A 16,367-nucleotide genomic window follows, 5' to 3' on the forward strand; every position below is an offset into this window, starting at 1 on the left:
AAGTAACGACTGTTCGTCCAATATGAGAACGATAGCCAGTGTATGGATTCACCTAAAGTGAGTCCTGTCTTCGAAAACATTGTAGATCCTCACAACAGTCTTCAAGCTCATCTTTCCCTGCATATTCGTCGCTTGGTAATGGTTATACTAATTTAGGCTTCAATTTCTACTGCTCATTGGTTTTGAGAATATTACGAGCAAAAATAATTGTTTAGCTTAAAAAAAACACAGGATGAGTGTTACTTATCGATCATCACCTAGAATTAGCGACACACACATGGTAAAAAGCGTCGTGATCTGTTTATAGGCTGAAAATTGCGTGATTAAAAAAAAGAAACATTATTCCTGAACTATGATTACTTCACTGCTCCAGTGCTTTATGAAAGCGTTTTCGGGCGAGAACACAACACAACCGGACTACACAGAATCGCGAAAGAAGCCTGAAATGTGCTTCCTCAACAAATCCATGCCGAACAGTAAGAAAATCCTTGCACTATCCATGATTACCACTGTGGCTGAACTACGCCATATTTCGCACTAAAAAAATTTAATACGACCCATTCGGTACATCCGCGACTGCTGCTCTTGTAGTTACGAGGTGCTCCATTTGCCTGATGCGACGCAAAGATCCACAAGGCGCGCCATTCGCGTGTGTCACAATGATCGTGGTTTCCGGCACTTCATCCTCGGGCACCGCTGGAGATGTGTGTGGCACCAGCGGGACAAACAAATAGGGCTCGCTTCCGCCGAGAGGCATTGCAGTAAGTCTCCGGAATGTGTTCGCGTGCCCACTGCAATAGCGCAACGACGCATGGTAGGCTTGCAGCATAAGGAAACTGGTAAACGTCCGCGAGCGTGCTGCTGGCAATTCAGAGAACCCTAGCCAATATTCACGAAAGAGCTCTTCCGATAGAACCCTCCGTCAAGCCATCCGGACGTTGGACATATTAGCGAACACAGCCGGCCAATGGCAAGGAACAATCACGAACGAAAATCTTTGCGAATTAGGTCGACCATGTGCTTCCTCTACATGAGGCTGAATTTGCGAGGCTTTTCGTTTGTAAGTGCTGTTTGCCACTGGATTGGATGGCTGCCTTAACTAATATGTCCAACATGACGATTGGCTGATATCCGCTCTTACGAACAGTTCTAACGTAAGACCTTTTCTGTGAGTACCTTGATGGCGTAGCTGTTCACGCCAAAGGCCGCAAAACGTTGGGTTTCGCCGCCCACGATTGGCATCAGAATAGAAGGACGCAGACGGCTATAATCGGTCGGACCTTTTCCGGAGTTAGTTTAAGGACAGTTTTTGCTTAAGACAAGCTAATAAAAATTAACGTCGGCACAAAACTAAAGTGTCCCGAAAATTTTACAAACAAGGCACATCGTTTTACGTGCCCCTTTGTGGTTTACTTTGTGTCCTCAGTATACTCTATAACGCACGCGCATTTTTAGACGGGGTATATGCTACATACCGCTTTTATTCTAACTCACGGCCAATGTGTACTTTTACTGAGTCTTTAGTGTTTCCCTGGAAGAAAACTCAAACTTCTTTATTGCATTTCCTTCTCAATTTCTGGGGGCAGTCGATAAATTCTTTCTTCTCTTGTCTTCCTCTCCCATGTCTTTTCTTTTCCCAGCGAAACGCGACGCTCTTCGGGTTGACTTTTCTGTTTTTTTTTTCTTTTTTATTCTCTATCTCTTTCATCGGCAAGAAATCATTCTCGCGTCACGTTTAAAGAAAAAAAAATACCACAACAAAATCTGCAAGCGTCTTCACGTTTTCATTTCGGCCTACACCCTGGTAAACTTCGCGTAAAAAAACAACAACAACATGAAAATGCACACGCATTAGCTCGCGAACAAAGTTTTGCAACGCTTGCGCTGCGCGCTCTGCCATAAGCGAGAAAAAGTATCCTCAAGTTAGCGCCCACATCGTCGCCTCCTCCTCTCAGCAGCTGATCACATAGTCGCTTCGCGAAGATTCAGCGCTGTAGTAAAATAACGGCGACTCAAGGATGGATGAAAGGGCCCGATACTCGACAAATAAGAAATAACTGTGCTTGTTTATATTAATGAGTTGGTCATTTGTTCCAGATTACCTAATAAATTATTTTGCATAATTTCGATTTCCGTATTGACACGACATTTTTCTTTGTTGCTTTAGGGAGTGTTCGACGTAATCGGATACTTGTTTTTCTTGTGCTCGTATGCTCTTTACGACTGGTTTGAGTGTAACGCCATATGGTAACGCCCTGTAACGAATCCCTTGAACTTGTAGAGCACCGCTCACAGCTCGACTGGCGCTATTACACCCATGATAAGAACGCAGTCAGCCCTACTAGGCACGCATGCGCACGAAGCAAGGCCGTGGCCTGAATATTCTGTTTAGGGTACAATAAAAAAAAAAGCATCGCTGGCAAGCTGTAAACTTGCATTAGTGCAACTAAACTAAGGCTACGCGCTAAATGAAAGATTTCTTATGAGGAAGCGTTCGATAAATGACGAAACTGTCATAATTTCGGACAGCTACTCTGCCGTCATTTCAGCACAATTAGCAACAACAAATTTTATCTCCCTGTCACGTGGACAGCTTCGATTATTACTAGTTCGATCTGCACTTGAGTTTCCGAGCTCGATGGCAGTCTGAAACATGAACGATTAGAATAGAAGTGCGCTCGTAAGTGATGCTCCAACAGCGCTCGATTTTGCGTTGAGTTCAATTGGTCACTGACTCAAGCGGGCTCGGAAGTGTCCGTGCGTTGTGGTATTGCTTGCTGAACTTACTTGAAAGAGTTAATTCTACGATTGAAATTCCCGTGTCTACCAAGAGAAACTAAAAACAAAGCAAAAAAAAAAAAAACATCGTGACTTCAGAATAGCTTACTCGATTACAATGCAATCCAGTGAGAAAAAAGCAATGCAAAACAAAAAAATGCTTACACAAGATTTATTTTCACTCAATTTTCTCCTCATTTCGTGCCTGACGCCGACAGTCGCAGCGCAAAAGCCGGCTGAAAAGCAAAATCCGAAGCTAGCCAAACATTCTACTTGAAGTTAGAGGAAAGCTTGTTTATCGTGGAGCGTCGGAAGGCGGGCCAGTGCTTTCGAGCATGGTCCCCTCTAGATGAAGCGAGGATTGCATCTCCGCTCACTAGATTGGCATTGTGCGCGTGAGCCTTGTGGTCGGGGATGGTGGCAGTCGTGCGCTGCATGAATGCGGGGTTGCTATAGACTTTCTCTCCATAACCAGTGGTCGCGGGATCTGTCGTTGGTCATCTACCCTGCTTAGGTTCATAAAGCGCACTGATTCGGGCTCAGGGTCGAGCTGCACCCGAGGACGAGTGCAACACTCGGCTCCCTTCCATTCAAAGCCAGCACACTTTTCTATTGCCACCAAGACAATTTACTTGCACGTTCGCTACTTCGTTGAAATCAGAAAAAAAATAGACAAAATAGCGCATTAAAAAGAAACTCGCAAGGCAGGCTTAGTTGATTAAAGGACTGCTAGGAAGCTGTACGCGATTTTTGAGAAAGTTGTTGTAATGAAGATTGAAAGAGAGAGAGAGAGAGAGAACGGTGCATTGTGGGCGCGCAAAGGAAGTTCGTGGTAATAAACCTCGTTCTGTAAAAGAACAACGCGCCGCAACTTCGTTTCAAGGTTAGTTTCAACAAACCGGCTAAGAAGTAGCAGTGCAGCAACAAAGGCTCTCAAGTAAACCGCTGTCAGCAAGCTGAAAAGTGAAGCGAAGCAAGTCTTCAAGAACATGACACATTATTCAGCGTGCGCGTGGGGCTTGCGCCGGACTCGAGCATGTTTTGATTAAATTACAGCTAAGCAGATTAATAGAGAGACGATAGCTTAGAACGGCGCGCGTCCAGAAATCCTGCCAGCAGAACACGACTAAGACTCTGATTAAAATGGTTCGCTCCTTTTATTATTTTGGCACACCAGAGCATCGCTTCCATCCTGACAACGGCTAGAAGCTTGGTTCCCTGCGCGAGACATAGCGAGGCAGTGAACCGGCGCAAGTGGCACGTGAGCATGACAATATTTACAATGTACATCACGCCCGTGCATTTACATCTTCTTTTGCGAGCCACGAAGAAAATCAATTTCTTAAGCCGCAGAGGGTGAGAGATAAAGCAGGAACAGCAGGGCGATTGACCAATGTCGTGCCCTGTTGGCCACCCGACACGTGGGGAAGAGGGGAAGAAACCTAAAAGGGGGAGGAAGAGAGGCCGCAGACATGGCGTTAAAGCAAGTACCTCATGCTGAATTGCCGTGCTGCAGTCGGAATATTAAAAAGAAAGACTCTGTTGGTTCCTTCATTTTAAACGGCGTCAAAAAAACACACGGACAAGGAAGAGCACAGGACCAGCGCTGTCCGTGCGGTTTTCGGCGCTGTTTAAAATGAATGACCCGTACGTACTAGCTCGCATCCAAACCCTCATAATTCTGTTAGTGTCTATTATCTTGCATGTTTTAGTAAACTCAGTGCAGCGAATTAAGACACCTGCAAGTTTGACCAGCCACTGCCAAGCATGTCTGTAGCCTGGCACGCAGTTAAACATAAGTGAGCGAGTCATATTTAATACAGGGAGTGGAGTCGATTGCGATATAAAACGACAGTAAGGAGCAATGTATCGCATGTACACAGGACTGCTTGGATGCCGGGTTACGATATGCCGCACGCAAAGGCGCAACGGAACACAGGAAGACGCGAGGAAAAACAAGGGCGAGCGTGAACGGACGCGATAAAAGCCAAGGGTAAAAAAAAAAAAAGAAAGAAAGAACCGCGCGAAGATAAGGCCAACAATTATGGAGATTCACAGCGTCCCAAAGCAACGCCGCAGCGGAGGTTTGGGCATCGACTCAGACCGCAGCTGCGGTTCTTTAACGCGCAGAAAAAGAAATCTCGGCACGCTTCGTGCGTGTTTGCATTTCGCGGCGCGATCGAAACGCGGCAACCTCGGCTGCGGAACAGGAAGAAGCAAAACGTGCTCCGGCGGGCGTCGCATTGCGGTGACTAAAGCTGTGCCGGGGCAGCTTGCCTAGCACGCTGCCGAGAGAAGGGCGCTCGCTTCGAACACTGGGACTCTTCTTGCCTTTCGACGTGACACGAAAAGTAGAGGCGACGAAAGATCGATCCACTCGTTAATTCTCGCGAGTACCGACACCGCAGTTTTGACTGCGGTCAAACACGGTCTCATTTCTTGATTCAAGATGTCGTCCACGTCCAGGCGATTGGACTGAATAAGCCGTAGAGCCACACTTTAATAACTGCGCGACGCACTCGAAGACTAGGCAGGTCACTGTCGGTGAATTGTGACCTCCGCCAATGACGTGGTTGTAGGAGCAAAATACATGTGACTGAAATGACGTGCTTTTTCTCGCTCTCCTCGAATTATGGCACTGACTACTTTGCAAAACACGGACGTGTGCATGGACGTCGAAAAGAAGAAGAAACATCGCGAAGTATAATTAATGCGCACTATATCTGTGCTAAGCACGTTACAAAGCCAGCTCTTTCACTTTCTATAAAAGCGCGCTGGTAATAAAGCCAACGCGCCCTCAGCTTCAAGTAAGAGCGGCCGGATATGCCGCGTGGTTACACTAAGTGGAACATATATTGTGCACCTTCGCTATTACCACTGCAATGTCCATGTAACAAAAAGATTCAGTTTTAACGAATTTTGCTAGGTGCTATTTCGCACTTCTATTTCCTTCTTTGAGGATAGACTTCCTCTTCTATAATTAGGATAGTGGAGAACGCTTTTCGCGGTACACCTAATACCGTTAAGCCGAACGTCTGGTAAGTGTGGCAAAGAATCAGGTGCTTTATAAGAATCCAATCTCTTATGGACTTTCTGATAGTTGCCTAATGCGAATCTAATCGTAGCAAGTCTGGTAAAAGCATAATATTGGCGCGTTTTGTTGTTTTCTGACTCGCCGTGACCTTGAAAGAGATGCTTTTGTGTCGTTAAAGCGTTGAAAAATATAGTTTGGTAACATCAAAAACACTAACAATACAAAACAGCACCAAATCAGCCCGACTTTTGACTGATGCATATGCATGTGCTTTTTCATTCTTTATAAGCTTTGAAAGATAAGATGTTTGATCAATTAAAAGGCCCAATATATTGTCATCTTAATCCAGGAAGACAAGAGAAAACAACGAATATATATATATATATATATATATATATATATATATATATATATATATATATATATATATATATATATATATATATATATATAGAGAGAGAGAGAGAGAGAGAGAGAGAGAGAGAGAAAAGAAAGGTAATGTGCTAGCGAATTCACTTGTACATCAAGTGTGGGGATTTTAGTCTATGGTCGGGTTGGAAACATTAGGCGTCAGTGTAATGCTAGTCAACATCGCATATACGCGCTAATGTTGATAGATGAACGACCGTGAGGCCTCAGGCTATCGAGATTGTTCGAAATGAAAAGCAATCCTATTGGAAGCGCTGACGAAGACAAACTTCGAGAACAAACTGGAGACATTTATTTTTTTGTTGTGAGAGAAATTGTTTTCTGTCCCTCTATCCCGGCCACGGCGGCCGCACTTCGATGTGGGCGAAATGCGAGAACACCCGTGTACTTAGATTTAGGTGCACATTAAAGAACCTCTGGCCGTCCGAATCATTCCGGAGTCTCCCTCTACTGTGTGCCTTATATACAGATCATGGTTTTGGCACGTAAAACGCCATAATTTAAATCTTGTGTCTCTCTATTTCTTTGGACTATGCCTATTTTGCAGGATATTGTCGATGCACAACTTAATATTCACTAAAAGCGTGGTTCCAAAGCAAACACGTAAGTTGAGTCAAAACTCTTAATATTTCTTAAATCAAATGAGTTCTATGGAAATTTGCAAGGCGGAAATGGACTCATGAAAATTTTCCTTCCTTTAATATCTCAGGCAATTTTCGGTTGACTTTTCATGCATGCCAGTAGCTGTGTTAGATTGCTAACTGATCTATGTGAAGTTCTATTCGAACAAAAATGTGAATAACAAATATTTCGCATGGTGAAGTTTGGAGTGCCGGTGAGCATATTGTCAGTAATGACACAGAGATGTGGATGCACACAGTGTATGCCTTACCCGCCGTGGTGGCGCAATGGAGCGATTGATTGATTGATTTGTAATTTACAACCTTAAGCAACACTGGGGATATGAGAGACGCCGTAGCGGAGGACTCCGGATTAATTTTAACCAGCTGATATTGTATCATCATCACCAGCAGCAGCCTATTTATGTCAACTGCAGGGCGAAAGCATCTCCCAGACGGTCTACAATAACCCCCGTCTTGCGCCAGCTGATTCTAAGTTATGCTGCAAGCTTCCTTATTTCATCACACAATCTCTAATTATATGCCGCCCTCGACTGTGCTTTCCGTCCCTTGACACCCATTCTGTATCTCTATTAGGCCAACGGTTATCTGCCCTACACATTACATGGCCGGGCTAACTGCATTTCTTCCTTTAGAGCGCAGCTCTTAGCCACCCGTTCCTGCGGCGAGTGTCGGCGTCGGCGTAGCCAAGCGAACGAGCACAGCAAAAGATGAAAGCAAACGCGCAGCGCAGCGGGGGGATGAAAGACACAAGGAGGAAAGCGGAGAGGAGAGTGCAGCGCAACTAGGAGGCGGGAAGCGGAGGAGGGTACGGAGAAAAGGATGAGGAGGAAAGTGGAATGCCGGCACGACCAGGCGGCAGCGCGGAAACAAAGCGCTGGCGTGGACTTCGGACCCGCTGCGCATGCGCTACTTAGACTGCGGCGCCGCCGCCGGTAGAGAATGCGCTCCGCGCGAGCCAAGCGTTCCCGTGTTCACGCTTTCTTTCTGAACAATGACTGACGCAAACGGTGGAACTGCTTCGTCTGTCGCCGCTGCTAAACGAGCTGCCCTAGCAGAGGCTCAGCCCCGCCGCCGAGAGCACCTTGTCCCTTCAGAATCAAATTCTTTGCCAGAATATATCGCGAATTCAAAACACCTAAACAGCTGCGCTCGAAATTCGCATTAGGGACTATCGTCGGTAAAATTTTTTAAATCTCAAATAGAGAACCCGGCGTGGTGGCACAGTGGCTTTGGCGTTGCGCTGTTAAGTCCGAGGGCGCGCGATCGAATCCCGTCTGCAGAGGCCGCATCTTCATGAGGGTGAAATGCAAAAACGCTTGTGTACAGTGCATTGGGTGCACGTTAAAGAATCCCAGGCTGCCAAAATTAACCTGGATCATCCCGCTATAGCGTGTCGTTTATGATATGATGGTTTTGGCACGCAAAGCCACATTATTTAATTAATCCCAAATAGAATAACGGTTACCCCTGCCCGCTCTCTAAACCACGCGGCTGTCTTCCTCTACCTGAACGTTTTGTCTTACATTTTTTTCATTCCTTCGCTCGTTGCGCGGTCTTTAACGCCTTCTCAAGCTTCTTTGTTAACCTCCAAGTTTCTGCCCTGTAGACCGTGTGTTTCAGAGAGCACTTCCAAAATTTTTTAAAGGTTGCCTGTGGCAGATAGCACAATTTTAGTTCATGGACTGGTCTACTCGAAGTGGCGGACACTACTTGCACAAAAAATTGAAATGCATAATGAACTAATGAAAAAAATTCACTAATTAGGTTTATAACTAATTACCCTATGGCTCATGTTGCAATTTAGAAATTCTAGCCACGGAGTTCGCAAAGCTGATCCACTTGGAACGAATTTTCAGGACGACGCCAGTTTCGGGATATTAATTCCCAAACTTTGCGGAACATTTATTGGCGTTGAAGTTGCTTTCTTGACAAAACATTTTTATGCATTCAAGCACAAAACTACCTGGAACGCCGATGCGTTTCTCCGCAAAGTTCGGGAATTAATATTTCGAAACTGGTGTAATCTTGAAAATTCGGTACAAGTGAATCCGCCTTGCGAACTCCACGGCTAGAATTTGTATATTGCAATCTGAGCCATAAGATAATTGTTTAAAACGTTATTTAGTGAGTTTTTGTTCATTAGTCGGTTATGCAATTTATTTCTTAGTGCAAGTAGTGTTCGCCGCATAGAGTAGACCACCTCATGAACAAGAATCCTGTAATCTGCCACAGGCAACCATTAAGAATTTTTCAATGTTTTGAACACCTTGTATAATAGCGCCGGTAGAATGCAACGATTGCACATTGGCCTTTTCAAGTATAACGTTAAGCTTTAACGGTTCTTTAACGTGCACCTAATTCTAAGCAGAAGAGCGTTTCCGCATTTCAATCTCGTTGAAGTGCGGCCGCCTGGGTCGGGAATCGCACCCGCGACCCCCATGCTCAGCAGCACAACACCGCAGTGGCTCAGTGGTTATGGCGTTCTGCTGTTGAACATCAGTTCGCGGGTTTTACTCCAGGCCACCGCACTTTAACAGGAGCGAAATGCGAAGGCGCTCGTGTACTTAAATTTAGGTGGACGTTAAAGAACCTCACGTGGTCAAAACTCATTTGGAGTCCTCCACTACGCTATCCCTCTTAACCTGCTGTGCAATTTCGGGACATTGAATTCCACATTTAAAAGAAATTATGCAGTAGGCCTAGAGAGAGAGAGAAAAAAAAACGCCTCCATTACACTCTGTGAAAGTGGATGTACAACGAAGCTGGTGCGGAATGTTGGCAAGTATACCACCACCCCAACTGACGCTAGAAGACGTTACACAAGCACCACCACCGGAAGCGACATACGTCACGCACGCACGTACGTGTGTGGAAGTGAAGTATACATCCTCATTCTTCTAGGTTGTCCACCAAGCGCAAGTGCCTTATTGAACTAAATTAATATGTAAAAGTTAGTTGGCCGAGAGAGTGCGTGAAGTACGACTTACACACAAGCTGCAGACATGATAGTTTCGGATTGTTATTCAAATATACGAGAAAACATAAACCATTTCGAAAATCCCTTTTCGAGCTGCCGTTTGAGGTCTGTATGAGTTGCCGCGGCCTCTAGGTGGGGGTACTTTTAGTACAGCACACATCCTCATTCTTGTCGGCCCTCCGCCTAGAACAAGTGGGTTATTGAAGTAATTGAATTTCTCAAAGTAAAATGAGCCAGAAAATGCGTAAAGTACGACTTACACACAACCTGCAGACATGACAGCATCGAATCGTATTCGAATATACGAGAAAACGTAATTCTGTTACACGGAAACTCAAACACAAAGCTTTCCAGCTGTCCTTTGTTATTGGGTCTTCCGCTTGGCGCAAGTGCGTTATTGAACTAATTTCTCAAAGTAAAATATGTCACAAAATTTGTAAAGTACGACTTACCCACAGCCTGCAGACATGATAGAATCGATTTGTAGTTAGAATGTATGAGGAAACACAATTCTGTTACGCGGAAACTCAAACACAAACCACTTTTCCAGCTGCCGTTTTTTAGGTGAGCACTCCACGAAAGATCCCGAACTACTAGAGGCTAATAGCAAGCCTATTGCAGACGGCGTGTTTGCCGTCCAAGCCTTGGCGTATCGCCACCATCGAAACGACGACAGCTTACCGCCGGCAGCGGTAATCGAAGCGCCCGTTATAAGCTCTTACATTATAAACTTGTTTTGTAAGGCTTTAAACCAATACGTAAACAAAAACATTTCTTTTAAATCTTAACCTGTTTCAAGCAAATTCAGCTTGAACGCTGAAACGTTTTATATCGTGACAAATTCTGGAGTGTGTAACGGCAAGAGAGAGAGTAGGCAGTCTGCACCAGAAGACGAACAGTCGCGACAGAATTCGCCCTTGTGAAAGCTACGTGTTTATGCTCAAATCGAGCTGCAGTTTGTTGAATATTGTGAACGAAGTGTTGTGACATCTTCAGCTACGAAAGTGGAGCAACGTCAGCAACATACCACCCTGCGGCGGCTCTATGTGGTCGGCCGTATTTCTTCATTCAGCGGCGAACAGCTTGTGCTCACCAGAAATGTGTGATGAGACTGTACGAAGTACCTTTTTTCTCATAGACACTTATGCATGTTACCCGCCAGTATATCTTCTGAAACGCTGTTCACGTGTCCTTATTACATCTAAACATCGATGCTTTCATAATAAAGCTGTTTATTTGCAACCAGTTGGTGTGATTAGATTAGCGTTGCGATTTCACTCGGGCTATGCAGCAGCGCCAATCTTCAACATCCGAATGCTGACTGCCAAATAAGTTATATATATATATATATATATATATATATATATATATATATATATATATATATATACATATATAAAATGTGAACGAGCTAAAATTGGTATATACCTGGCCAAAGCACGGTCATCTGCTGTGCGGTACTCCTCACAAGAGTACCATTGCGCTTCCGATACACATTTAACTTTCTAAAAACTAGAAAATATACAGACGTAGCCTGTCGTTTTTAAATTTAGATTATAAGTGAATAATATTCAAAACATCATCTAGTATTAGTAAGTGAACATTCTTCTGGTTTCAGTGCAACTACGGCTAGAATCCAGGCGGCGCTAGCGTCGGCTGCGAAAACCGGCCCCATTGGCCCTATGGGAATGTCACAGGCTTGCTAACAGCTTCGCTGTAAAAACCTACACATAGGGCACCCGTGCACGCATTTGGACGACGAATATGCGCTGCCATGCACACACTGCCACGCTTACCAGCTGATAAAACGCCTACCACCTCCAGAAAGAGAGAGAGAAAAAGGAAAAGGAAAGGACAGGGAGGTCAACCAGAAACTTTCTCCGGTTGGCTACCCTGTACTGGGGGAGGAGCAAGGTGATGCGACAGGGGAGAGAGAGAAGGATAAAAAAATAAAATAAAAATAAAAAACTACACACGCACACGCACGTACACACGAACTGTTTCTGTGGGCACTGTCACGCAGCCCGCAAAGGCGTTACTAGTGTTGCGCGTGTCACCGTACAATCCTACGTCACACAGTGCACAGTCACAATTTGTCAGGAAGTCCCGTGTCTTTTAAGTACCACAGCAGCACCTTCATAGCGGATCGCGCCGATGTTCGCGTAGGCCAGATTCCAAGGATCTTGTTTTCTGCCATTGGGCGCTTGTCCAGTTTGTCTAGCGTGACTGAGAGGACTGCTCTTTGCGGGTTGAAACGAGGGCACTGACTAAGAAGGTGCGCGATTGTTTCATTGTACCAGCAGAAGTCCCGAAGTGGGCTGTTGGCCATTCCGATAAGGAAAGAGTACGCATTTGAATATGCTACTCCAAGCCATAGACGGACTAGAAGGGTGCAGTCACGTCGTGAAAGCTCGGGCGGAATACGGAGCTATAAATTAGAGTCCAGGCTATGAAGGCGTGCACTTGTGAACTCGGATGAATTCCATTGAGCTAATTTCAGGTCACGCGCAAGTGCGGAAAGTTTTTTCACTACGTCGGCTCTCGAAAGAGGAATGGCAACGCAGTTGACACTGTCATGGGCAGATCGGGCAGCTGCGTCTGCTCGATCTTTGCCATGTATGCCACAGTGGCTAGGCAACCACTGATATATTATAGCATGTCCTTCATCAACTATGCGATGGTGGACTTCTCTGATCTCTGCGACGAGCAGCTCATGTGATCCATAGCGCAGTGATGAGAGTACACTCTGTAGGCTGCCTTGGAATCACAGAAGACTGACCATGCATGGGGTGGTTCCTCCTGAATGAAATGAAGAGCCGCACGCAGGGCTACCAGTTCAGCAGCTGTCGTTGATGATACATGTGACGTTTTTAGCTGTATTTTGACGCAGCTTGCTGGTATCACCACAGCAGCAGCTGAACTTGCAGATGTGACTGAGCCATCGATGTAAACGTGTACGCGGCGACTGTGCGCCTCATGTAAAAGTTCTAATGTGGCCTGCTTCAGGGCAAACGACGGCATGCTAGCTTGGGCAAGCGGTTGTGATGGTGATGTCACGTACCGCGCAAGAGTGAAGGACTGTAATTGACGATGTGTGTGCTGTGTTATGTGCTCTCTCTCTCTCCTCCCCATCTTTCATCTCCCCCATCCCGCTCCCATGTGTAGGGTAGCAAACCGGTTAAGCTAAACTGGTTAACCTCGCTTCCTTTCCTTCTCTACTTTTTCTTTCCTTCCTTCCTGGGATGGTGAGGCGTATTTTAGGTCTGTGCAGGCACCATAAAGGTGAGGATGATCTTGCTGTAGGCATATAGTTCGATGGCAATGAGGTACGATTGGCAGCGATTATACGACTGAAAGTTGCGTGTGGCCTTTCTGCGGGTAGAGCGGCAAGATGGTGAGAAGGTAGTCGGGCAACGTGTCGAATATGCGCCCTGAGAGCGTCGGTTGCCAAGTACGTTGATATTGGGTGATCTCGAGCTATGACAATCGTTGCCGCTGTAGACGCACACTTCGGAAGACCGAGACACGTCCTTAGGGCTTGAGCTTGTAGTCCCTGGAGTATACGCAGGTTTGTTTTGCAGGTGTTACCAAGCACAGGGAGGCTTTATCTTGCGAAACCGAGGAACAAGGCGTTATAAAGCTGCAGCATTGACCGCACCGATGTGCCCTATGGCTTTCCGCCAAGAAATTTGAGGAGATGTATTATTGTCATTAACCTCTTCTTTAGGTATGAAACGTGCGGGCTCCATGATAGGTCGCGGTCGATGATTACCCCTAAGAAGCGGTGTTTCCGTCCATTTGCAACTACTTGCCCATTGACATTTACAGAGTAACGCTTCATTGTTTTCCGAGCGAATGTAACAAGGCAGCATTTCTCTGAAGACAGCTCTAAGTTCTGTTTTCGCAAGTACAGTGATGTTAACGTTGCTGCCTTTTGTAGCCGCGCTCGTACCTGCAGTCGTGTTACAGCAGACGCCCAAATGCAAATTTCGTCGGCAGATATTGATACTTAAACTGTGTTGGGCAAGCATCTGACTAGGCCAACGAGCACTAGGTTGAATGGGCTCAACAATCCGCCTTGTGGTACTCCACGGAACGTTTGGTGTTGAGTCGTGGCGCCATCCTAGGTCATCACGAAGAAATGCCTGTCGGTCAAATAACTGCACAGCCACTGAGAAGTGCGGCCACCGATTCCGGCTTCATTCAGAGCCTCTATAGTGCCATAATGTGCTATATTATCATAGGCGCCTTTTATGTCAAGGAATAACGCCGCAGTGAGTCGTTTCAGACGTTTTTTATGTTGAACCAACGTGACCAAATCGATGACATTATCTATGGATGAACGCCCACGCCGGAAGCCAGCCATAGCATCTGGGTACACGTTGGAATTTTCCAGGTACCATTCCAGGCGCGTCAAAATCATTCTTTCCATTATTTTCCCTATGAAACTGGCCAGAGCGATAGGGCGGTACGATGACAAATCTAACGGTGATTTACCAGGTTTGAGAAGAGGAATCAAGGGGTTGCATTTCCATTCACGTGGAACCAAACCGTTGCGCCAAGACTCGTTGTAATGGTTTAGCAGCATGAGTCGTGCTTTCTGCCCAAGATTGGTGAGCGCCGCATAGGTAACGCCGTCGGGCCCAGGTGACGAAGATCGCCTGCAAGTCGCCAGTGCTGCTTCAAGCTCCTCCACCGAAAACATTACATCCATGAGGGAATACCGTGGCACAGGAGTGGCACCTGGTGTAAGTGCGCGTTGGAGCTACAAGCTGGCAGGTCTTGAGCAAAATTCTTCAGCAATGTCAATTTCGCTGCGACCTTGGTGCAAAGCGAGGGATTTGAAAGGAACACGCTGTTGCGGTTATACGCGAAGTCCACGCACGGTTCTCCATATCTGAGATAATCACTGACGTGGATCCAATGATTCACAGAAACGTTTCCATCTTTGAGATTGTAGTGCATCAATGCGGCGTTGAATCTTCTTTTGCATCCGCCTTGCCTCTCTGAGATCGTGGATGGATTTAGTTCTCCTGTATTTTCTTTCAGCGCTCGCCGGCGAATCGCTGGTAGTCGCTGCAGTTCGGCTTCAAATTCTTCATATTTCGGGAAAGGCTGAAAACCACGCGTAGTTTCTTGCATGGCTTTTTGAATTTCGTGTTCCATACTTGAATGATTTTCCTGCTGACATACTTCCTCCATGTGCGACCGAAACGCCGACCAGTCAATTCGCCGGAGGGTCGTGGAGGAGCATTTAGATAGTCCCTTGATCTTCAGGTACGTCGGAATATGGTCGCTTCCATGTGATTCGATGTCTGCGCGTGGATGCACGATCGTCGTACTTAAACGTCTCGCGAAGGCACGCAGCTGTTGGCGACAGCCGATTATTCTGCGTCGGCAACGGTGGGCGACGATTCTTTAGGCGTGTGCATAGATGTATTAGAAGACAAACCCACTGGCACTGTCACGAAGGTAGAAATTCAATAAAGCCATTCTTTCTGTCGACATACTTGCCTTTTTCGTTGGATTTAAGATTAAACTTTCGCTTCGGGAAACGCTTACACCAAGTTACTCATGCCAACACCGGCTCCTCCTAATGTTGACCTCAGCAAATGCAGGGTGACTACTAGAAATCACAAACTTGAAAGTATGCATTAAGAGCGCGCGCACAGATTTTCAGAATAATGAACTGAAACTTACATGATCGTTAAAGCACGCGCACTTAGAATTCAAAGCACTAGTTACCAGACATGTGCTGGGTCTTTGAAGGAAATCCGAGGCGTATTGTTGAACACTTTATTTCAGTTACACAAACGAAATCAAAATAAACAACCTATAAAAGAAATTCCACGTGGTTCACACGAGGGAAGTACGAGCCCTTGATGAGGCCGCAAGGCCTTAGTTTTGCAGCTCTAATGCCTACGTGGTCAGATTGTGACATAAGTCTAGAAAGACTGAGAAAGCTATCTCGATAAAAAGTTTGCCGCGCTATCCCTTCTCCCCCTTCTTTTTTTATTTAGGAACAGCTGTAGTTTGCTACGTGTTTAAGCAGTCACGTGAACCGTAAAACTCCTTGCATAGATAATTTGAATATTCAACGGTATAGAAAGGAAAAATAAACATAACTGAAGCGGTTATTTCAAGTATCAGCGCAGAGATAGTAAATTCAGCTTTTCACATAACGAAAACAGAGCGCGGACTAGAGGGCTTGAAAACGAAAATAAAATAAATGGAAGCATAATTAATGATAAAACATATTTTAATTATTAAAGAGAACTTAAGTCGGCTGAATTTTTTATGGAAGTGATACGTTCATTTTCTAATCTTTTTTAATATTCCTCAGAGTGAACTTTTCGCTAATGTACTACTCGCAGATCTGCAATTCGTCAGGGCAAATAATTTTTGGGCACAAATTACGGAGAGTTGAGCGAATGAAATGGTGAAGATTCCGGCCGAAAAGGACACGCTAAATACTTGTAAGACGTTTCAGCTTCTGTACGGAAGC

General features: G+C 45.5%; 1 protein-coding gene across 4 annotated transcripts in view; it reads right to left on the bottom strand.

Annotated features, from left to right (window-relative positions):
* cpx (synaptic transmission protein complexin) overlaps positions 1-16,367 on the bottom strand; it is a 594,949-nt gene that overhangs the window by 142,696 nt on the left and 435,886 nt on the right. The gene's annotated exons all lie outside the window — the stretch shown is intronic.

This window comes from Dermacentor andersoni, chromosome 1 (genome assembly GCF_023375885.2).
Source record: "Dermacentor andersoni chromosome 1, qqDerAnde1_hic_scaffold, whole genome shotgun sequence".
NCBI classification, from domain to species: Eukaryota; Metazoa; Arthropoda; class Arachnida; order Ixodida; family Ixodidae; genus Dermacentor; species Dermacentor andersoni.